Source organism: Thalassophryne amazonica, chromosome 2, assembly GCF_902500255.1.
Source record: "Thalassophryne amazonica chromosome 2, fThaAma1.1, whole genome shotgun sequence".
NCBI classification, from domain to species: domain Eukaryota; kingdom Metazoa; phylum Chordata; class Actinopteri; order Batrachoidiformes; family Batrachoididae; genus Thalassophryne; species Thalassophryne amazonica.
Window position 1 is genome coordinate 65,675,233 of NC_047104.1, and position 12,384 is coordinate 65,687,616.

Here is a 12,384-nt window from a genome sequence, read left to right on the forward strand (position 1 = left end):
GGGATTACACCTGTACCTGACTGTGCCGGCCCTGGATCGGTACAGCAGAGACTCGAATCATCAGACGCAATTAACGGATTACACCTGTGCCGGCGCTGTAACCTAGCACCAAACTGACAGTGTGAGAAATGTACTTTTCTTCACTCCTTGTGTGAATGGTTTTAATATTTAATAATAACATGTTATGCTACTAATTTACAGTACATTAACTGTATTCAAGAAGGAAACAATATTTATTTTAAAAATAGCTGATATTTTCAGTCCCTCGTGTCATTTTTCAGATTTGAAATGTATGTACCTGTTTCTAAGAAAAAAACATAAATAAAAAAAAATTCCTCATCACTTTTTTCTGATGTCACAGATAGTAAAACAAACTATTTTTTAATCAGCTGATTATGACCAAAGAGCTGGCAAAAAAAAAAGTTTATAACCTCCACCCTCATGCCGAAATCACCTGCATTATTTATTCATTTCATAATCACCATTCTGTGTTCTGAATTCTGCCAAAATTGTCACTGTTGTCAGAATGAAGGTCTTACTCCAAGGTTTAGTCTCTCTTATTGTCATCTAAATAAGGCTCAAAACCATAAGGCTGTATTCCACACAGCTTCTTCAGAATCACCTTCAGACTGGACTTTAAAAAAAAAAAAAGCTCCACACTAGAAAAAAAATCATTCGCAAACAGCTCAACCTCCGCTGTGTTTACAATTGATCTGGGCTTGAATCAGCAGCTCCCGTTCTCGTGATGACGTAGCAACACTATGGCCACGGCTGAGGGCTGAAACAGAGCGCAGGCGTCAGACAGCTGTTGTTTATCTTTCACCTGCGCACTTATCGACTTTTATTGTTCAGGATTTTTAAAATATCAACATTTCATCATTTTTACTGCTTATTTGTACATCTTTTCTGGTGTCACCTACACTTTAATAGTAGTGATACTGCAGACTGCCATTCAATTTCAAGAAAAGACAGAATGTCGAAACCGGTTATTATTATCTGGTTTGGGAACAGGAAGTTTAAGAACAAATTGTTAAGGCAAACAAAAAAAGTTGAGAGGAACTGAAGTGTATGTAAATGAACATGTGATAAAGAAAAATGTAGAGATAGCAAGACAAGCCAGAGTCCTTCGAAAACAACAATAACAAACATACAAGCGACCTGGACCAGGAACTGTAAAGTGTGGACTAAATTAAATGGACCTCCGTAGGAAGTAAGAGCCATGATGATACGAGAGCTTTCGGACTTGGATATTTTTAAGTGACTGCTACTTAAGGAGGAATATGTTCCTTATTGGTTCTTTATCGCTTATTTGGAGTGAGTTTTGCTATGATTTTTGTTTTCTTTTGTTTTCCTTTTGTTATGGGACAACATTTGAGAAAATTTATATCATGTATATCAAACAGTTAGACTTTATTTAGTCACATTTTTTGGCTTGTGGATTACAACTTTTTTATGATGTGAACTGATTCTTTCCAATTTACTTCTGCACAGGAGCTTGACTTAAATATTTTTGATTACTCTGAACATAAATCTCATAACATTGAATATAATATAGATCCGGATTGTTTTTTTTTTAAATATTACTCACCACTGCAATTACTTTACTGAGGAACAATTCCAGAACTACAACCCCTGGCAAAAATTATGGAATCACCGGCCTTGGAGGATGTTCATTCAGTTGTTTAATTTTGTAGAAAAAAAGCAGATCACAGACATGACACAAAACTAAAGTCATTTCAAATGGCAACTTTCTGGCTTTAAGAAACACTATAAGAAATCAGGAAAAATAATTGTGGCAGTCAGTAACGGTTACTTTTTTAGACCAAGCAGAGGGAAAAAAAATATGGACTCACTCAATTCTGAGGAATAAATTATGGAATCACCCTGTAAACTTTCATCCCCAAAACTAACACCTGCATCAAATCAGATCTGCTCGTTAGTCTGCATCTAAAAAGGAGTGAACACACCTTGGAGAGCTGTTGCACCAAGTGGACTGACATGAATCATGGCTCCAACACGAGAGATGTCAACTGAAACAAAGGAGAGGATTATCAAACTCTTAAAAGAGGGTAAATGTTGGTTGTTCTCGGCTATGTCTATCTCGGCTTTCAATGCTTACCAGTCCAGTAAGTATCAGAGAAATTGTGGCGAGCTGGACATGTCCAAACTTGTCCTCTGACACGCCAAAACGGAGGTGTTCCTTTGTCTCGCTTCCAAAGCGAATCGGTCTTTACACGCGAAGCCTCCGCGCGGCTTTCCATGACAAAATCTCTTGTTAAAAGTGAAATATGCCGGAAAATGGGTGATGTCCAGCTCTTGTGATAACCAGAGAAAGAGCACATGACGGTCTCGTATCCACAGAGCCATCCGTTTAGAAATGGTCCGGTGGCTTGTGCCGCGTCGTCGGAACGCGGTGTGCCGAGCGTCCTTAAAGGGGTCCTTAAAGCTGTAGTAACAGTCCTTATTCTCTGTGAAGCCTGTAAAATTTTCACCGAAAGCCAGATAAATTTTTCGAATGGTTTCCAGGTGCCAGTCAATAACAGCTTCTGAAAATATTCTGATGGAAAAAAAGTCCTTTTCATTCCGCCATTTCCAGACAATGAAAATCCGACGAAGGGGCGGGACCACTCCTTCCCAAGGCGTGCTCACAGGCGAATGACGTCACCGACAGGCGTGGAAAAACTCACGCATGCGCACGAGGGTTCAAGCATGTCTGACGTAAAACATATGAATGAAATCCATATAGTTTTTGAAAAAAAATAAAAAGGACCGTTACTTTATTGACAGACCTCGTATCTGTATCTGTACCTGTTCAGCCATCTAAATTATCTGTATCCGTAGCTGTACTCGTAGTGGGCGGGGTCTAAACAGTAAGTGGGTGTGGTTTAACCCAAAATGGGTGGGGCTTAAATCAGTACATTATTTTAAGTCTGAAATTGAGATGATTGATCAGAAGTTGCTATATTTATTGTTTATTGTCTATTTTGAACTCGGAACATGAACATTCTTAAGTGTATAAATGAATAACAGAACAGCGTCAGAATTGACATTCAATGTAGTAGGAAATTATGAACTACTAAGTATCCATGAACAAGAGTTGTCATACGCAACACAACTTTGTTTTTTTTAATGATCAAACTGTGATTTTTTTTCTCAATTATTTATTTATTTGTACTACCTAATGTTCTTGGCATTTTTTCCATACAAAGTTAAACAATATTGATTAAGTGTGTGTGTGTGTGTGTGTGTGTGTGTGTGTGTGTGTGTGTGTGTGTGTGTGTGTGTGTGTGTGTGTGTGTGTGTGTGTGTGTGTGTGTGTGTGTGTGCATGTGTGTGTGACTGAGTGACTGTGAGAGGGAGAGAGAGAGGTTCTTCGGCTGACCAATTTATTTTTATGAACTGCAGTGATAAAGTGTCAGATACTGCATGCAGCCATTTACAATAAATACATTAATATAGGCGACTTTGTGTGTTCAGCTATATGTGTGTCTGTGTGTAAGTGGTCTGTAAGACTGTTTATTTTTTAATGATCTGTGTGAACTTGGTGATTCATGCAAACATCCAGTAATGGCAAACAGGGAAATAATATGTCAGCCTTACTCAATGCATTCTTCTCAAAAGCACCGCGTTCAGTACGAGCAAAGTTTTCTAACTGACTTTATTTCACCAACAAAACGAAGATAAATAAATAAAACCCGACCAGAGTGGAGGCAGTGACTGACGCGACACGAGCCGTTTTCAGCTCTGTCTTGTCAAAAGCACCGTGTACGATATGAAACAAGTTCACCAAGTAACTTTAAATATTAGACAAACCGAAAAAGAGGCGAGCTGAAGAAAACTTAAAGAGTACTGAGAGAGCAACGTGAGGCAGAATCCAGCCAAGCACACAGAGAGATCCTGTCTGTGTGTGTGTATGTGTATGCGTGCGAGAGGCTGCAGACAGATGTGTCTATGTTGGGAGGAGCGGGCGCTGTGTGTGACTGGCCAATCACAGAGCATGAAGACAGTCAGTTAACCAATGAGAATTTTTCTTCAGCACAAGCACAGATATTGATGAGTTTTATTCAGATCATGCTCGTGCTCGTCAAAAATGCTTTATCCGTACCGGATACTCGTCTAAAACGAGTATCCGGCTCAACCCTAGTGTTAACACAGTGTTGTCCAAAGACATTCCAGGAAAGGCCCAAAAGGTGCAGAGTTTCTTTGCAACCACTGACTCTACCAAGTGGTTTCACTGATGAACATCTGTCCAAAGTGATGTTAATCAGTGAAATCAGCTGATGGAATCAGTGGTTACAAAGAAAACCTGCACCTTTTTGGCCCTTTCAAGAGTCCTTGGACAACACTGTGTTAAATATTTTTTTATATTTCTATTTTTATTTTAAATAGTTGCTGTTTGATGTCAAAATTATTGTGTAGAGAACATTTTTGTCATTATTTCAGTTGTGTGCTGCTTGCAGCATGTGTGAAAAAAACAGGCAGCGAGTCTATTCTCTAGTGGGGTGCAGTACACGTGACGCACCACACGCATCTGGGGTGTGTCTGCAAGTGGTGTGTAACGTTTAATCTGTTAACATGGATGCCTAAATGAAAATCCACATGCAAGGCAACCCTGATGTGCACGTGAGACTGCTGCAGTATTTCAGAGCTAACTAAGTCCCTGTTATATCTGTGCCAAAGCACATTGGTAAATATTCAACACATCCATTTTTTAAATCAAGATGAAGCGCATTAGGCTTCACCACAATCACTACGCCAGGATGGCAATCATCCAGGCAGACAACCAGTGTAACCCCAACTCTCGAAAGTAACCATCAATTTGCCAAAGCCAGCTGAAATGTGGGTGTCCACTTGGCTTTCCCCAGGCACTGGGGTCTTCAACAGTCAGACACCCGCATGCTGGATCATACAAAGAGAAACAGGCCATGTGGCCAAAACATCAAAGCTGACATCCCTCACAATGCAAGTGATATTCCTCAGTCTCCTTTGTTTCCTGAGTCTCCCTAAGTAACCGCTCCTTTGATACAAAGTCATTCCAGTGGTACCCAAAGACCCACCAAAGAGACCTCGGACCAAAGACATCTACTCGTTACCTTAGGTCACTGGTTAGCATTAAAGTCTCACAACCATACAGTAAGACATGAAGCACCAGGACCCCAAAGACTTGGAACTTCGCTCTCCTGCTAAGATGTCAGCATCACCAAACACATCAGCACAGCGACCTCCTGACTCCATAAGCTCTTCCCAAGCATCACTCCATCTCAAAGGTGGAGGACTCTGAGACATGGATGATATAAACTGAGACATAAAAACTACACTCTGAGCCAAAACAACAGTGTTATGTTTATGTGATTGCATTTAACACTGTACTACATAAACATAATGTGGACTGTTTTTCAGTATTCCATATTCATATTTGCATCCAAGAATATACTCCCCAAAAAAAGTATTTTAGACTTTACTGGAATTAGATGGGACTGATGCAAGGAGAGCACATTTTGTAATTGAGAGTGAAAAGCAGAGAAATTTAACTCAGGGCAACACGCCGGAGAGGCTCATAAAGTCTGTTCCAGATGGCACTATAACTTTCAGCAAACCTCAATGAAATGACCCCCTGTTGGAAAGAAATATGTGAGATTGGAGCTTGTTTTCTTACGCCACATTTTTTTTTAATGCTTGAGAATAAATTTGACAATGAAATCAGTAAATATGATGACACAGAAGAAGGAAGTGACATTAATTCTGGCTGTGTAACAGCTGGTGTAATTATGTTTTATAATAAGATATGACATGAAACCTTGTTTACACAGTGAGGGCAGATGTGACTTACTCGCTGAGGGTCGAGCTCGATATGTTGCACAGGCTGAGGTTCCGAAAACAGGATCATCTCCTCGATGATGTGCATCTTGTTGTTGGCACTGACAGCTTTGTGTAGCTTCCCATCATCTGGATGAGAGGACAAGTAATCAACAAACATAGAAAGATGGAGGAAAAATGCAACTTCTACATGTTTTCACAAACAGACTACATGTTTATTATAGATAAATAAATATATATATTTATTTATTTTTAGTGATTGTGTAGACAGTTTACATTTAAGAATATTACATAAATGCACACTGTATCTTTCCTGTTAATCATCAAAGTTGCAAATTGTATTCTACCTGTTCCGATGAAGAGGACGTCATAAGCTTTTTCCATGCCTTGGATCTTGTGCACAGCAATTTGTGTGTAGCGCACACTGCCCTTCAGCAGCAGAGGAGCGCTGCGTATCACACTGTCCATCAGGAAATGGTCTTTGACAAAGTTGAGGACTTTATCAGGCATGTGTAAGGATGACTGGATACCCATTTGCCTGGCGTGGTTGGTTATACACTGTGTGGGAGTGAATTAGAGATGAAGAATCAGTCTTGAACAAACAAGTTCCTCAGTCATCTCAGATATATAAAAAGTGTTTTATTTATATGGGCTGTTAAAAGGGGTCATATTATACACATCCTCTGAAAGATAATAAATATCATTAGCTGTACTGAAAACAGATGGTAAGTTTGTAACCAAGCAAGATCCTGAAAAAGGAAACCAATGCAGAAGTGCCAAAATCTGCAGTTCCTTGAAGGGCCATTTGAAGCTGGCACCAAAAGCAAGTCAATCCCTATGTTAAAATGACCAAATTTAGATCAGAATTAATCACGTGTACAACAAACCATTTTACGACACTTGAGTGAGTTTCCCCATTCATGTTCTCCAAAAATGTTTATACAGCTCATCAGTTTCAGACATTTTAAGCCATAAAGTTGCGAATGCTCACGGGCAATAGTTGCTCTGAGTGACAGCTCTGGTCCTAGCTCAAGGTAGCCACTGCTAACTGCTGGCAGTGGCCACCAGCTGTTGAGGACTCGACCTCATTTGTCCTTTCTGCAAATTTTATTATAAATATTTGTGATATGCGTTCCTGTGCTGTTAACTGTATTTATGGACCACCCAAAAAGTCCATATTGCAATATTTCTGTTGAGTGAAACGTTACTATTATTTAACTTGTATATTAGCACTGATTATCAGGTACTGACAGCTTGGTGACATTAGCTACACTGGATGTGCTATGGAGGCAATACACCAGTTATAGTTTAGTAAACCACCTCCCAGCTTGCAAAATAATATAATTCATTAATCAAACACTCAAACCAGCGTTATTCTGTTAGTCTTAGCTTGTTTGGCAACTACGAGATAGGGGCGGTCCCGGCTTCATTAGTCCCACCTAGGTAATGCAGATCTTTGCCATACTACACCCCAGAGTGCTATTCTATTACGATCACCCACGATCCAAAAAAGTGCAAAAATGGGATGCAGCTCTGGCAGCTGGCTGGCTTACATAGTGCAGACCTGGAAACTCACCCAAAAACAAAAGTAAGGACCTGCGCCCTCGCCAGGACCATAACAAATGTTGCTTCTGTTTCAATTTTTTAACCGAATTGAGCTCGATTAAACAAATTTCAAGCTGTACTCAGGAATACCGTATTTAAAGGGTGTTCAAACATGATTGAAGCTGTTAAGACTACAAACACCTGGAAGTTACTATGCACTAATGATGAATTTGTGAATTGGGAAGAAGAAGAAGAAGAAGTTCATTATTTAACATGGGTAGTTAACGAAAGCATTTTATCATCAGGTTATTTCCAGAAGGACCCACGGCACGTGTCTCTCGTTCCTTCCCTGCACATCTGTTCAAGGTGCCAGTTGAGAGCTTGGCTGCAATCGGGAAGTGAACCCGTCTCACTGGCATCCCAGTCCAACGTGCAAACCATTACGCCACCACCTCCTTATAATGAAATTTTTGAACAGCTCAAGAATTTCACCCCAATTTCAAAACTGGTGCTGATGATGGCTGTAACTACTATGTATACTAAGTTTGTTAAAGATCAACAAAGATGGATCAAGAAGTTACTACAATGCTTCAAAATGCTCCTCAATTTGCTATTTAGGATTAAACTTTAAGGAACGGTGCTCTGTGGAATAGAACACCATTATGGGTTGGCCAAGAATTAAGCAGTCAAAAACTGCAAAGATGACATCTGAAGCCACTCCATTTGAGCTTCAAACCCATTTGTCAGAAAACCTATGAGTGATGTTACATAGTATTTGTTCAAGATAGATACTATAGTCTGTGAATGAAATACCCTGGAGACACTGCATATTTAAAAAAACATGTTCAGGTCAAGAAAACACTGGCCATGTCTGTCCTCGATTTAGGGGTATAGATCTTGCCTGAGGACATTTGCTGTATTAGAGAGCAGCACTCACCGCCCCAGGCCGTGGCTCTGGTACAGGGTGATTGTAGGTGTACCACTGCTGCGTTTCTCTGTTAACCTCTCGGTACCGCCCGCTGAAGGCTCTCTCCACCTGAGCCATAGTGAATGCACAAACTGCTGAGCTTCCTGATGCTCCTTTATACCTGTAAAAAAGAGGAAGAAGAAGCAAATCATATACAAGCCCTGAGGACCATTGGGGCCAGTGCTTATCCCTGGGTTCAATATCCTGAAGTGGATGAGAGTCTACAACTCCACCTGTACAGGACGCCAGTCCATCCCAGGTTACTTCGCCTGGCAAAGCTGGTACCTATTTACAGTTGGGTTGACTGGGACAAAGCAGATGAAGAGTTTTGTCCAAGGCCACAGACTGTTAAACAAACCTAGGTCTACATATTGGTAAGTCCGACTCTGTCCTCCTACCTGCTCTGCACTTTGTATCTGTGATCATGTACAAAAATGTTTACATTCCCTGTTGTAGTCCATGCGGTGTGCTTATATAGTCAATAAAAGGACTAAAAAGTGGAGTTAATCCCTATTTTGAATCTGATGTTCAACTGTAACATGCACTATGAAAGGCATCAAAGGGCCGCTGCATACCCTGCTCGCTCTACACAACATGAATATACATGCGCTATAATGGTGTTTTTTATGAATGACTGAATTAATGACTTCATCATATGACCTATTTGTGACTTCAGCATGAAGTCATTCATACTTATCACTCACTATTATTTTGCTGATCAAGATATGCTTTAGCTCACTGATCTAGGCTAATTTTTGCAACATGTTTTCTTTGACCATGACCTTTGTCCAAAATACTCCAAAATCTGTATCTAAGTAACATTTCCACCAAGTCTGAAGGAAATCCGTCCCATCGATTTGAATTAACTTGTCCACAGACATACACGCCAGTGAAAACAGTACCCCCCTATCACAGCTAAGCTGATGCTTAGGGTAAAAATGTTCCATTCACTGAAAAGTAGTCTACTATATACAGATACAACTTACCCTTCAGCCTTGTGGACCAGAAGCTTTTTAATGAATGTGGTAAAAGAAAAGAAGAAATATAAAGGTTTTAGGATCCAGTCCTTACAGCACTTCAGCATTACCCAATACCTCCTGTTGTTGGTGTTTGAAAAGGAAAACTGGAGCAGGCACTTCGCACAGGAGGGCAGAGGGGGCACTTAAAGCCTTTATTATGTGGCTGTATTAATTAGACACCAAAGCTGCTCGAGCCAGAATTGGACCTCATTACAGCTGTTCTAATTTCAGGAGGACCATCCTGAAAGAAGACAGAAACTTACTTTCCAAGGATGTGGATTTTAAATGTGAACTGGCTGAAGATGTGCTGGAGTTCTGAGATCAAAGAACATGTAGCCAAATTCGAGTTTCTGTGTATGTGCATATAAAACTGATGTGACCACAAAAGCTCTACAAGTCTGACTTGATAAAGCATGCGTGTTTCACAGTTACATCCATTCGTCTCTCACCATTGGGAAGTGAAGACTCCATAGAAAACTGTGCTCTCCCAGCTGTCTCCCATTGGCTTCTGGACAAACATGTCCTGTATGATGTTGAAGGGGAAGCCATCATCAGGGAGTGAACACAGGAGCTGAGCCTTCAGGAAGGTGGTCCACTTCTTCTGCAGTACCCGCTCACCTCCTTTATCACCCTGCAAACAGTTAAAAATGTGTGATGGAAGACGTCTGTTGATGTATTTGTCTGTGGTTTGTGCACAGATGCACATTCTGGTTACAACTAAAACATCAAAAGATCTAAAACAGGGTGAAGAAATCGGAGCTGGCATTACACAGGACATGACGAGAATTTTAGGCTTCTCTTAGTCCCCTTTAATTCAGAAGACGTGGGTTTGAAAAGTTTCTGCTGGTCACGGGTTGAACACATGTTGGACCCATTCAGATCAAAACACTGGATCCTGGTCAAACTTGCCCTGGCAGCTTTCACAAAGGAGCCAGATCTGTTCCATAGTGCATTTTGGATCAGATTATTTGCATATTTCAGAATGATTATAGCCCCGCAACACACACACTGGGTCAAGAAATGTATACATATACATTTCTACAATGAACAAATTATTCACCTGCAATAATATTTCAATAAATCATAATTCAGCCATGTTTTGCAAAGAGATGACCACCAGGTTTTGGTTTATGCAATTGTGGGTGGATAAATGCATCATTTTCTTTTTGCTGTCTACTCCAAGTCTATTCAGGCAGCATGCATCCCATGACAGAACCTCCCCAGGTCCTGGATGGCAGTCACTCAGGCAGACAACTCCTCCAACACCACTTCTCAAAAGTAGCCATGTATCTGATGCAGCCAGGTGAAATTTGGGCTTCCCCTTAGCCTTTTCCAGTAGTTTGTCCTCTAAAACGCGAGGCACCTGCATGCAGAATCACAAGTGGAAAAATACGCCACATGGCCAAAATGCCATAGCTGATGTTCTCTCACAACTCAAGTGGTACTGCTAATGTGAGTTCTGACAGATATATAGGTGAGGACCAGTGTATATAGTATTTTGGGTCATTTTGGTATCTTTTAACACACAAAATGAACATGAAATAAAATGAAGACAGGTCTATTAAGATGCATGTGAAGAAAAAAAAAAACACAAAAGGAAAACCTCTGAGTCGTTTTCATGTGTCACAGTTGTAATATCCTCCATGTGCTTCAGGGGGCGACACTGAGATCCAATGCAATAATATACAAGAACCTGTTCTGACTCTGATATATCCTTCATGAGAAATTAAAACTTGACAAATGTTTGTCCCGATTGGTGAGATATTCCACATTCTGAAGGAATTTCAGAAACTGGATTTCTTCATCTGGCACAAAATATCTGTGGTATATTTACACAGATATACAAATGAACATAAAAATCAGCTCAGAAAAACACAAAATGAAGAATATTGATTTGAATCTTTAAAAAAGAAGAGATGGTGAAATGCAGTAAAACTGGTCTGTGCCTCACAACCTTCATATACTGTAAAGTGAGAAGGAGGCTATGATCAGGCTAGCAATGATAGAAAAACATTGTGAAAAAAAACACTCAGGAACAAATTGCTAAAGGAGAAGGAGACAGGACTAAAACAACCGGCCTCACCCAGTCTCAAGACATCATTACTGCCTCAGATCTAAAGGCCTCCAAATCCTAGAACAACTCCTACATAACAGCACAAGGAGTGATTCATCCTGGACGAGATAATAAAATGCACAATAATAACTCATGTTTCCTCCTCTCAGTCCCTATTACACATAAACAGCCATCTTTCCAAACAAGGAGGTGAAACCACACGGGGCTGAAACAAAGCCTGGGAGCCAATTACTAGGTAGTACTAACAGAAGTAGTAGCCAGTCTTCGTAATGAGGAGACCACATTCCTGCTCTCTCAGCTGTCCACCGCCGCTGTTGTGTTCCATTGCGCAGCTTGACTTTAAATCCTAAATAAAACTCTCCTCCTAATAGCAGCCCTGGAAAAAAAAAACATGCACGCCGCCTTCATACAGTTTATCTGAACATCACGCATCAGAATCCTGGCTTGTTTTTAACATTCTGTCAACCTGAGCAGTAGCAGCAGGACAAGATGAACTAATGGTACAGAAAAACGGTGCGCCACCGTGCACAATCTGACACCTTTCAAGTTCCTCTGTGCACACACCTGAATAAACAAGAGAGGGTGGAATGAGGGCGGAGGACAGACAGAAAAAGCAGGAGAACAACAACAACAACTCAGATTTACTTGGCAGACATAAAGTAAAACAGTAGTTAGAACACCACGAAGAAAAAGACACTTTGATTCATGATCTCTTGCAAGTAACACGCTCTGTTTATAAATGAAAGGTCTGCCAAGAAGAAACGGGGGGGGGAATCAAATATCACAAAAACATTCACGTGCATTTGGCCTCAGCCGGGTACACAGACGGCATGTTTTCTGTCACCGCAGGCCAAAACTGGTTAAAGATCTACAGCCTGACAACTGGGAGAGGCCTTCATACCTTGAGGTTACCGGATTTCAATCAGAATTCAGCATTCCCTGCTTGCTGAGGGGTTACAGGG

General features: G+C 40.6%; 1 pseudogene; it reads right to left on the reverse strand.

The window, feature by feature from the left end:
• Nucleotides 1–12,384, reverse strand: part of LOC117525143 — a 214,097-nt pseudogene that overhangs the window by 17,937 nt on the left and 183,776 nt on the right.